We start from the raw sequence: 12,995 nt of genomic DNA, 5'->3' as shown, positions 1-12,995 counted from the left end.
AGTTGGCTTCGTACCCTTGGTTCCAATAACATTTCACTTCATCATTCCTTTGATTAGATGTCAATTGTGTTCATGATGAGAAATACCCTCCTTGCCCTTGATGATTTTTATTATCATCGACAACACCCTTGACTTCCTTTTATCGCGAACTTGTCCACATTCTGAATACAACTTGCTCTCCAGCTAGTGTTGTGTTCTGCCTTGAAGTATTACTGTCTTTTATGTCGAGAATGTTGTGGGGATTGCTCCACCTCTTAGAAATTCTTGATATGATGATACTTCTCATCATCACCATTCTTCCTTGGTCCCCGTGTTGTTTTTAACCAGCATACCAATAGATGCTGTTTGAGTTCTGTACTTCTAGCAACCCTATTGCTTTGAAGTTAACGATCGACAGTTCATTCTTGGACCGTTGATTATTGAATCGTCACTCTAACATTGATCTCGCTGCCTAAGGTCATATTTCAGGCACACCTTTCAACTAATGATTGATGGTGTATGTTTTCCTAGAGCATACAACATTATCTCATTTGAATTGACAAGTGTCATCTTCTTGTTCACATTATTGTGGAAATCCATCCGTTTGGAATTCTCGATGAATTGTCGCTGAGCCCATCACCCACCTTCTCATCCCCTCCCTGGTTTATTGATGGACTACTGTTTCAGGAACTCGCTCCCATAGTTCATTTCCCAAGAATCTTGCAATGTCATTTCGTCGATTGGTGTTGCACCTTTTCTTCTCGGACATCCTGAGTCTGAGGTATCATGACATCAATCGGATCTGAATCTCGGTCAGATATGATGGCTGGGACAACTTTCCAGGAGTTAGGATGTTGGTCCTTTGATGACCCGGTAATATGACGTCATGCCTAGCAACCCCCTGGCTGGAGGACCTATCATTATAATTTCTTTTGCAAGGATAACCATTCTTCCTGGAGAAATTGTAAGACTTATTCTATAAGTTGTTCCTGATGGATCCTTTGTGTTTCCAAAGTCTGATCTTCACCTGATGACCATGTCAATGCTATCTCGAAGCATGTCTATGGTACTCCTATTTTCAACAAGAACATTTGAAGCCCAATGCTAAATGTTTCTTGCTCAATTACCCAAACAGCATTGCCGGGGTAATGTCCTGAAATTTCTCTCCCCTTACCTAAAGTGTTTTCTACTTTATATCCTATCATGGATATCTTGCTCTGTTTGTCCTTGGGAAGGAAATACCCCGGAATATGTGTCTTAACACATTTTCCTTTCCCTTGTTCTGTTTAATCTGATAATCATATTTTCCTTTCCATTGTTTGATTTAACCTTTCTTGTGATCTATATGACCTAAGCAGTAATATTCTCCTGCTTATGTAAACACCTCGTGGTACCGCTATGTCAGTAAGACCCTGTTACTATTGTTGATGACATTCCGGTAGCCACCGATGGATGAGAACCTTGCCTATTGGCCCGCCTCGTTCAACGAGCGGGAAAATGGTTCTCTTCGTCCCTCGCCCTTGGTATCGATGTTGTTGCCGACATAACTGATAGGCTACCCTCTGACACGCCTTAATATCGTGACCGTGCAAGATGTCGGCCCCCTTCCTACTTTCAACCATATGGTGGGCCCATAACCCACAGTTCCACAGGATCGAAACCTGACTCTCCTGCACCCCCTGATCCCAAGGTTGCTCCTCGCGTGTGGCCTCGTATGTAATTCACGAGCCATCTTCCGAGGGATCATCAAATCTGTTGCCGGACACAATACTTATTCCATTGCTCTGAATCCCTTTCACAATTCGTTTCAGGCGACGAACGATTGCCTATGCACTTGGAACTCCTATTGGCACCTTCTTACTTTGCTCTCGATAATGTCTTAAGTTTCAAATTGAGAGTTACTTTCCGCCACCTTCCCTGATGTTATCTACCAGATAAGCAACACTGTAGCGACCCGTTCTTCCGGAATACAACCTTATCCTTTCATAAGTACGATGGAGTTCCCGAAGCAAGGATGCCTACTTCATCATGATGACCGGAGCAGAGAAATGAAGACATCAAAGAAAGGGATTAACTTCTTCGAGAAGAGCAACCAACACCGAGAAGACCCGTTAGAATTTCGTAACCAATTCCTTTCCCCCTTACTCCCGCTCCTAAATCTCGGGACGAGATTTCTTGTAGTGGAGGAGAATTGTGATGCCCAGATAATTAAGCTACACTGATCCCACGCTAATGGTGCCACGTCGCCATGGTTACTGCTGCTAATCTATTGTTAGATCAAAACCGGTCCAAAATTCAAATTCAAAGTTTGGTAAATAATAAAAGTTTTGAAACATTAAAATAAAAATGTTCGGGTTGTACTAATTATTACATAGATAAATATGGTGTAGTAAACACATTTTTATAAAAAGCCTAAATAATTTAAAATGATTTAAAACAGAAAAGAAAAAAAATAAAAGAAAGAAAATACAAAAGAGAAAACAAACAGAAAAAAAGAAGAAAAGGAAAAGGACCCCCCGGGCCAGCCGACCCAACAGGCTGGCCCATTCGGCCGCACAGACCGGCCCAACCCCTCCCCTCCATAACCCCCCACCAGGGGGAAACCCTAACCCCATCCACCCCGTCACCCACTCGCCCCCTCCTCTCTGCCAATCTGGATCGGGATCCAGAGGGGGCCGACGCGGCCCCGCCACCACACGACGCCGCCCGGAACCCCCCCTATCCGGACCACCTCGCCGGCCTGCTCCTCGCCGACACCGTCCCCGTCCCCCTCCACCACGGTCCTCCCCGACCTCCATCGAGCACGCTGCCCGTTCCCTACGCACCCCGGTGAGGACCCCGGTCTTCCTTCTCCTCGTCCCCTCTCGCCGGCGCTTGCCTCGCTTCGGTGCCGCGCTCATCGCGCCCCGGTCCCTCCCTTCCCTACACTGTCGCCGGTGCCGTCCCGTGCGCGCACGCTCCGTCGTGACCACGCCCATTCCCCTTATACCACGCCGGCGTCGCAGTCACCGCCGTCGACCTCACCCCACTCCTGCAACCCCTCCTGCTTCGGCCAGTGGCGCCCCTGTTTTCCCCCTCCGCTGCTGCTGGCCCGCGCCCGCGGCCACCCTCTCCGTCGACGACCCGTCTCCGGCCGCCGCGACCGGCGTTTCCCCTGGCCGACGCCGTGGCCGCCGGCGCCCTACTGCGCCGGGTCATGGGTTCCGCCCCGCTAACGGGTGCCCCGCAGCCCCCCTGCGCCCGCGCGCCCATGCGCCCGCTAACCCGCATCAGCCCCTCTGGGCCAATGACAAACGGGGCCCGCGCCCTAGAACGATTTAAAAAAAGATAATAATAAATATAATTAAATACTAAATAATCAATTAATTAACTAAATAATTAACTTAATTAATTCTGTTAAATTAATTAATTAAATTAGTTAACCTAATTAATTGTAGTTAATAAACCTAATCATTTTAGTTAGACTAACTAAACCTGATTAGTTAGTCTTAGACAATGTCAACCGGGACCCACTGGTCAGGTTGACCAGTCAACCACTGTTGACTGCTGACGTCAGCATGACATCATGCTGACGTTGTAAATCTATTTTCGAATTAAATTAAATAATTAATTAAATTCTAGAAATTAATAAAATCTTTAGAAAATCATATCTTTTAAACCGTAACTCGGATTAAATTATTTTCAACATGAAAGTTGCTCAGAACGACGAGACGAATCCAGATACACAGCCCGTTCGTCCGCCACACACCCCTAGCATACCAAACACGCAACTTTCCCCTCCGGTACCTCTGCCCGAACACGCGAAACACCGGGATACTTTCCCGGATGTTTCCCCCCTTCGCCGATATCACCTACCACTACGTTAGGTCACCCCTAGCACCGCATATTGCCGCATCGTGCTTTATGTTACATTTGATTGCTCTGTTATTTATTGTGTTCCCCCTTTGTTACTTCTTTCCGGTAGACTCTGAGACCGGTGCCGATGTCCGTGTGTTCGACTACACCGAAGACGACCCCTCCTTCTTGCCAAAGTAACCAGGCAAGCCCCCCCCCTTAATCACCAGATATCTCCTATTCTCCTCTATACTGCTTGCATTAGAGTAGTGTAGCATGTTACTGCTTTCCGTTAATCCTATCCTGATGCATAGCCTGACATTGTTGCTACATCTGTTAATACCTTACCTGCAATCCTAAATACTTAGTATAGGATGCAAGTTTATCATCATTGGCCCTACATTCTTGTCAGTCTGCCTTGCTATACTATTGGGCCGTGATCACTCGGGAGGTGATCACGGGTATATACTATACATACATACATACTATATAGATGGTGACTAAAGTCGTGTCAGCTCGATGAGTACCCGCAAGTGATTCTGATGAGGGGGCTGAAAGGACAGGTGGCTCCATCCCGGTAGAGGTGGGCCTGGGTTCCCGACGGCCCCCGACTGTTACTTTGTGGCGGAGCGACAGGGCAGGTTGAGACCACCTAGGAGACAGGTGGGCCTGTCCCTGTTAGGTGTTCGCGGATACTTAACACGCTTAACGAGATCTTGGTATTTGATCTAAGTCTGGCTACTGGCCTATATGCACTAACCAACTACGCGGGAAAGTTATGGGCACTCGACGTCATGGTATCAGCCGAAGCCTTCTTGACGTCAATGACTGAGCGGCGCGCGCCGGGTTGGACTGCGTTAACGCAACTTCCTTTATAATGGAGGTTGTTAGGTCTGCTCACCGGCCGCGTACGCAACGTGCAGGTGTGCAATGGGCGATGGGCCCAGACCCCTGCGCGCATAAGATTTAGACCGGCGTGCTGACCTCTCTGTTGTGCCTAGGTGGGGCTGCGACGTGTTGATCTTCCGAGGCCGGGCATGACCCAGGAAAGTGTGTCCGGCCAAATGGGATCGAGCGTGTTGGGTTATGTGGTGCACCCCTGCAGGGAAGTTAATCTATTCGAATAGCCGTGATCTTCAGTAACAGGACAACTTGGAGTTGTACCTTGACCTTATGACAACTAGAACCGAATACTTAATAAAACACACCCTTCCAAGTTCCACAGACAACCTAGTGATCGCTTTTCCACAGGGCGACAAGGGGAGGATCGCTGGGTAGGATTATGCTATGCGATGCTACTGGAGATGCTACTTGGAGATGCTACCTGGAGGACTTCAATCTACTCTCTTCTACATGCTGCAAGACGGAGGCTACCAGAAGCGTAGTCTTCGATAGGATTAGTTATCCCCCTCTTATTCTGGCATTCTGCAGTTCAGTCCACTGATATGGCCCTTTACACATATACCCATGCATATGTAGTGTAGCTCCTTGCTTGCGAGTACTTTGGATGAGTACTCACGGTTGCTTTCTCCCCCCTTTTCCCCTTTCCTTTCTTTCTGGTTGTCGCAACCAGATGCTGGAGTCCAGGAGCCAGACGCCACCGTCGACGACGACTCCTACTACACCGGAGGTGCCTACTACTACGTGCAGCCCGCTGACGACGACCAGGAGTAGTTAGGAGGATCCCAGGCAGGAGGCCTGCGCCTCTTTCGATCTGTATCCCAGTTTGTGCTAGCCTTCTTAAGGCAAACTTGTTTAACTTATGTCTGTACTCAGATATTGTTGCTTCCGGTGACTCGTCTATGATCGAGCACTTGTATTCGAGCCCTCGAGGCCCCTGGCTTGTATTATGATGCTTGTATGACTTATTTATGTTTTTAGAGTTGTGTTGTGATATCTTCCCGTGAGTCCCTGATCTTGATCGTACACGTTTGCGTGCATGATTAGTGTACGATTGAATCGGGGGCGTCACAAGTTTAGTTATTCTAGTGTTGTTCAACGGTTTTGGTACAAAGACTTATTTGGCGCAATGGCTAGCCTAGCTTCGGCGTTGCTTCGAAGTCAGCGGCTCTAATCCCAGCGTGCTCATTTTTCTCGTGTTCTTCCACCGCGTGAACGTAAAATGGGCCAGCCTAGGTGAGCTACGCCTTGTGCGACTCGTCGACATTTTGACGCAAAGAGCGTCACACAGGACCTCCCGTTAGCACCAACTAGGAGCTCCCATACCCTGGGCAAGCACATCACTTTGTTTCCTTATCTCTTCCCACTTGGGCCTAACTAATCTGGCCAAATAGCCACCTAAGCGACCCCTCTTCTCCCTTCCCTGTACGTTCACAACTCATGGGGAAAGAGGAAATGCCAACAACTAGAACGTTTCGAGTGAACGCTGCCTCAGTGGAGAATCTAGCAGGACATTGGAGGGTAGGCTTAAAACACAAATTTCCTAAGTCTAATTAGCAAATACATTGCAATTGTTACATGTAAAGCACCAGAATATACTTGTCAAGTGGTATGTTTAGTTTAAATAGGATTTTGGAGGGTAGGCTTAAGCCTATTGAAGCCTCCCTGGTGGAATCGCCAATGCGCTGCCTCCTACCCTCCTCCTTTAATTCCCTCTCTGGACTCCTTCGTGGCTTAGTTCTCTTCACACCCATCTCTCCCATTGAGCGAAACCTCCTCTCCTTCCTGTTCTCTATGTACGTTCTCCAACCTACAGAACAGAAGAGAAAACCTACAGCCACCATGCACCCCTCCTTTAATTCCTTCACCTCTTAACTGTTTCAAGTTTTGAATATATTGAGAAGTGCATCTAGATCTCCTCTTCCAATCCCACCACTTGTCCTGCCCTCTCCCTTGCTCCTATCTACAAGACAACTCCATGAACTTGTGAAGCTCCATGGACGCCGGTGCTCGTTCCCGGTGATTCAGACCATCTTCGTCCAAACCCTTACGCCAAGTTCTTCTCCTTCATTCCATGAATCCATTCAGAAAAGAAAGAATGCGATCCGTCGATCACATGGGAAGAATTCCACATGTACTTCAACATTGTTCGTCGAGTTCATCGCATTGTATCTTCATGCTCGGTGAGCAACTATCCAATTCCTTGTGTGCGCCTTCAAAACATCAATCAAATTATCTCCTAGACATCATAGTTCCTCCTATTTTTATCGTTGGGCGCGTTGATGCTATCTGTCGCATGAACTAAATATTATAGGCATATTTCCATCGTTTGGCTCATCGTTTGATCTTGATCCTAATAGTTGAAACGTTTTAAGAGGTTAGAGGAACCCGTTTGTGGTTTTGGATTTATTTATTTATTTATTACTTGTGTGATGTATGCCTAGGAGTCGCTCCTAATTATTTTTGCAATGTTAGGAGTAACACATGATTCACTAGATTTGTTTTACTCTTGTTTTAGGTTGTTTAAATAGTTGTGCGTATTGTTTCGACTTGATGATTTGTGGAAGAATGTATAGTTCTCTTTTATGCATGCGTACTAAATATGTGAATTAGTTCCATCTTTAGTATTTTGAACTATGAATCTAGATTTCCTATGAGTTGCTAAATATTGTTGAATGTGTTGTTTCATGTGATATTTTTCTTTCGTGTGGTACGTAGTCATATGATATGCCTATGTACAAGTTTTTGTGTATTATTACCGTGTGTAGGTTTACATAGGATTATCTTAAGCTTTGCATGATTATGGAACATTTCATGTTTTCACTATATGCATCCTTTTATTTTGCATGAATATATATTAGATATGTTTTGTCTAGTCTTTTACATCCTTGTATCATGTGTTTTTTGTGTGCAATTGAAATCATGGCATGCCTTTGATGGTTTATCAATTTGTTGTATTTTTGGTTTAGTTCTTTATAATAGTCGTTATGAATCAGTGTGTTAACTTAGGAGATAGTTGCTTCTGGCAAATTGCTCATCGTTGCATTATTGTTCAAGACCATCTTATTATTTTATGTTAGCCCTACTTTGTGTCACATGACATGTTGTTTCGTGTGATATTTTAGTACAAACTTTTGATTAGTTGTATCATATTTTGTAGATGTTTGTTAAGCAAGATTACATGGTTGGTGTCGTTATGTCATGATTCAGATTTGTATTGCTATGTATGGTTTATGCTTACATCACATAATTTAGTTTATTACTTCTTGTTAATTATCCTTGGTGTTTTGTTTACCTAGGACGGTAGCTATGCATGCTTAGTTGATCGCCATGCCATGTTAGTGCTTACTCAAAGTAGAATGCGTGATTTTGTTGTATGCCTACCGCATGTTATATCATTGCTAGTTTGTACTTTATGATCGCACATGTGGTTTGCCTTCTCTTAGTAGGTACATATTAGTACTTTATGATTGTAACAAATAGAAATGCATGTCATTTTATTACTCATGATAGTATAGTACATTGCTTGATGTCATGATATGGTTCTCTAACTTGCCTAAATGTTTAGTATGGTATGCCCATATGCTTATATGACATAACTAGTATGTAAGTTGTGTGCTCTTGCCATTCTTGATATCCATGTTAGTTGATATCAACTAACTTATCTCATTGTTGTGATTTGTATTCTATTAATATCATACGTTGGCATCTCATGTGATGACCATTCATACTTAGTATTAATTATACATTTGTATCTAGTTACCTTGTTCTATATCTAGATGTCGTTCATGCAAGAGATCTTTCATGTCTTATGGTGTTCCATGTGTTATAGTTGTACTTCTGTTGTTCTTATATGATTGCCTTGTCTCACATTACTATTATGAGTGTTGTATATGTGTTGCAATAGTCCATCACATGCTTAGACTAGTTTACCTTTTGTGTTAGTTAAGTTGTGTTGTGGTGATATTATAGCCGCTAATGGTTATTGGTATTAGTCGTTCTTTATTAATAGGACAATGTCCAAGTTTAGTATCTTATCATGATCACTCGTATGTGTGATGCATGCGTTATTCATTGAGACCTCTAGTGATTCTATACTCACATGCCTTGTGTGAAGATGTGTCTTGATTTAGTTGTTTATTTAGTTTCGACCATCGAAATGGCGTGTCTCTTGTTATAGGAGTGCTCACTATTGTTATATAGTTGATGTATATGTTGGACTGATGTCTATTATGCAACCTTCTTCTTGTAGATGTTCTTGGGCCTCCAAGTGCAGAGGTTTGTAGGACAGTAGCAAATTTCCCTCAAGTGGATGACCTAAGGTTTATCAATCCGTGGGAGGCATACGATGAAGATGGTCTCTCTCAAACAACCCTGCAACCAAATAAAAAGAGTCTCTTGTGTCCCCAACACACCCAATACAATGGTAATTGTATAGGTGCACTAGTTCGGCGAAGAGATGGTGATACAAGTGCAATATGGATGGTAGATATAGGTTTTTGTAATCTGAGATTATAAAAACAGCAAGGTAACTATAGATAAAAGTGAGCACAAACGGTATTGCAATGCGTTGAAACAAGGCCCATGGTTCATACTTTCACTAGTGCAAGTTCTCTCAACAATAATAACATAATTGGATCATATAACTATCCCTCAACATGCAACAAAGAGTCACTCCAAAGTCACTAATAGCGGAGAACAAATGATGGGATTATTGTAGGGTACGAAACCACCTCAAAGTTATCCTTTCTGATCGATCTATTCAAGAGTCCGTAGTAAAATAACATGAAGCTATTCTTTCCGTTCAATCTATCATAGAGTTCGTACTAGAATAACACCTTAAGACACAAATCAACCAAAACCCTAATGTCACCTAGATACTCCAATGTCACCTCAAGTATCCGTGGGTATGATTATACGATATGCATCACACAATCTCAGATTCATCTATTCAAACCAACACAAAGTACTTCAAAGAGTGCCCCAAAGTTTCTATCGAAGAGTCAAGACGAAAACGTGTAACAACCCCTATGCATAAGTTCACAATGTTACGAAACCCGCAAGTTGATCACCAAAACATACATCAAGTAGATCACGTGAATATCCCATTGTCACCACAGATAAGCACATGCAAGACATACATAAAGTGTTCTCAAATCCTTAGACTCAATCCGCTAAGATAACTTCAAAGGGAAAACTCAATCCATTACAAGAGAGTAGAGGGGGAGAAACATCATAAGATCCATCTATAATAGCAAAGCTCGCGATACATAAAGATCGTGCCGAATCAAGAACATGAGAGAGAGAGAGATCAAACAAATAGCTACTGGTACATACCCTCAGCCCTGAGGGTGAACTACTCCCTCCTCGTCATGGAGAGCGTCGGGATGATGAAGATGGCCACCGGTGAGGGATCCCCCCTCCGGCAGGGTGCTGTAACAGGGTCCCGATAGGTTTTTGGTGGCTACAAAAGCTTGCGGCGGCGGAACTCCCAATCTATGTTGCTCTCCGATGTTTTTAGGGTATATGAGTATATATAGGCAAAAGTAGTAGGTCAGCGGAGTTACGAGGGTGGGGGCGCGCCTAACCCTGGGCGTGCCTCCCTGCCTCGTGGCCACCTCATTGCTTCCTTGACGTCCACTCCAAGTCTCCTGGACTGCGTTTGTTCCAAAATTGATTCTCCCGAAGGTTTCATTCCGTTTGGACTCCGTTTGATATTCCTTTTCTGCAAAACATTGAAATAGGCAAAAAACACCAATTTGGACTGTGCTTCTGGTTAATAGGTTAGTCCCAAAAATAATATAAAAGTGTATAATAAAACCCATTAAACATCCAAAACAGATAATATAATAGCATGGAACAATCAAAAATTATAGATACATTGGAGACGTATCAAGCATCCCCAAGCTTAATTCCTGCACGTCCTCGAGTAGGTAAATGATTAAAAACATAATTTTTGATGTGGAATGCTACCTAACATAATTTTCAATGTAATTCTCTTTATTGCGGCATGAATGTTCAGATCCAAAATATTCAAGATAAAAGTTTAATATTGACATAAAAATAGTAGTACTCAAGCATGCTAACCAAGCAGTTTATGTCTTATCAAAATAACATAGCCAAAGAAAGCTTATCCCTACAAAATCATATAGTTTGTCCATGCTTCATTTTCGTCACACAAAACGCTCCCATCATGCACAACCCCGGTTTCAGCCAAGCAATTGGTTCATACTTTTTAACGCGCTTCAGCCTTTTCAACCCTCACGCAATACATGAGCATAAGCCATGGACATAGCACTATGGGTGGAGTAGAGTATGATGATAGGGGTTATGTGAGGAAACAAAAAGGAGAAAGTCTCACATTGACGCGGGTAATCAACGGTCTATGGAGATGCCCATCAATTGATGTCAATACGAGGAGTAGGGATTGCCATGCGACGGATGAACTAGAGCTATAAATGTATGAAAGCCCATCAAAAAGAAACTAAGTGGGTGTGCATCCAACTTGCCTGCTCACGAAGACCTAGGGCATTTTGAGGAAGCTCATCATTGGAAGATACAAGCCAAGTTCTATAATAAAAAAAATTCCACTAGTATATGAAAGCGACAACATAGGAGACTCTCTATCATGAAGATTATGGTGCTATTTTGAAGCACAAGTGTGGAAAAACGATAGTAACATTGTCCCTTCTCTCTTTTTCTCTCATTTTTTTATTCGGGCTTCTTTGGCCTCTTCCCCCCCTTTTCTTTCTTTCTTTTTTTCTCTTTTTTATTTCATCCGAAGTCTCATCCCGACTTGTGGGGGAATCATAGTCTCCATCATCCTTTCCTCACATGGGACAATGCTCTAATAATGGAAATCATCACACTTCTATTTATTTACAGCTCAATCTTAGGACAAAATATGACTCTATGTAAATGCCTCCGGCGGTGTACCGGGATATGCAATGAATTAAGAGCGACATGTATGAAAGAATTATAAAGGTGGCTTTTCCACAAATACGATGTCAACTACATGATCATGCAAAGCAATATGACAATGATGGAGCGTGTCATAATAAACGGAACGGTGCAAAGTTGCATGGCAATATATCTCGGAATGGCTATGGAAATGCCATAATAGGTAGGTATGGTGGCTGTTTTGAGGAAGATATGAGCAGGTTTATGTGTGATAGAGCGTATCATATCACGGGGTTTGGATGTACAGGCGAAGTTTGCACCAACTCTCAAGGTGAGAAAGGGCAATGCACGGTACCGCAAAGGCTAGCAAATTACGGAAGGGTAAGAGTGCGTATAATCCATGGACTCACATTAGTCATAAAGAACTCATATACTTATTGCAAAAGTTTATTAGCCCTCGAAGCAAAGTACTACAATGCATGCTCCTAGGGGAAGGGTTGGTAGGAGTTAACCATCGCGCGATCCCGACCTCCACTGATAAAGAAGGTAATCAAAGAACACCCCATGCTTCAAATTTGTCACACAACGTTCACCATATGTGCATGCTACGGCACTTGCCAACTTTAACACAAGTATTTCTCAATTTCATAATTACCCAACTAGCATTACTCTAACATTACCACATTTATATCTCAAAACCATTATCAAGTATCAAATTTAAAATAGTGTTTAATGCACCCCATATGAAAGTTTTTATTTTACCCAACTTGGATGCCCATCATATTAGGACTAATTTTATAACCAAAGCAAATTACCATGCTGCTCTAAAGGCTCTCAAAATAATATAAGTGAAGCATGAGAGATCAATAATTTCTATAAAATAAAACCACCACCGTGCTCTAAAAAGATATAAGTGAAGCACTAGAGCAAAATTGTCTAGCTCAAAAGATATAAGTGATGCACATAGACTATTCTAATAAATTACGATTCATGTGTGTCTCTCCAAAAGGTGTGTACAGCAAGGATGATTGTGATAACCTAAAAAGCAAAGACTCAAATCATACAAGACGCTCCAAGAAAAACACATATCATGTGGTGAATAAAAATATAGCCTCAAGTAAAGTTACCGATAGACGAAGACGAAAGAGGGGATGACTTCCGGGGCATCCTCAAGCTTAGGCTTTTGGTTGTCCTTGAATTTTACCTTGGGGTGCCTTGGGCATCCCCAAGCTTAGTCTCTTGCCACTCCTTATTCTGTAGTCCATCGAATCTTTACCCAAAACTTGAAAACTTCACAACACAAAACTTAATAGAAAACTCGTAAGCTCCGTTAATATAAGAAAATAAATCACCACTTAGGTATTGTCGTGAACTCATTCTAA

This window comes from Triticum aestivum, chromosome 4B (assembly GCF_018294505.1).
Source record: "Triticum aestivum cultivar Chinese Spring chromosome 4B, IWGSC CS RefSeq v2.1, whole genome shotgun sequence".
NCBI classification, from domain to species: Eukaryota; Viridiplantae; Streptophyta; class Magnoliopsida; order Poales; family Poaceae; genus Triticum; species Triticum aestivum.
This window is presented reverse-complemented; position numbering follows the sequence as displayed.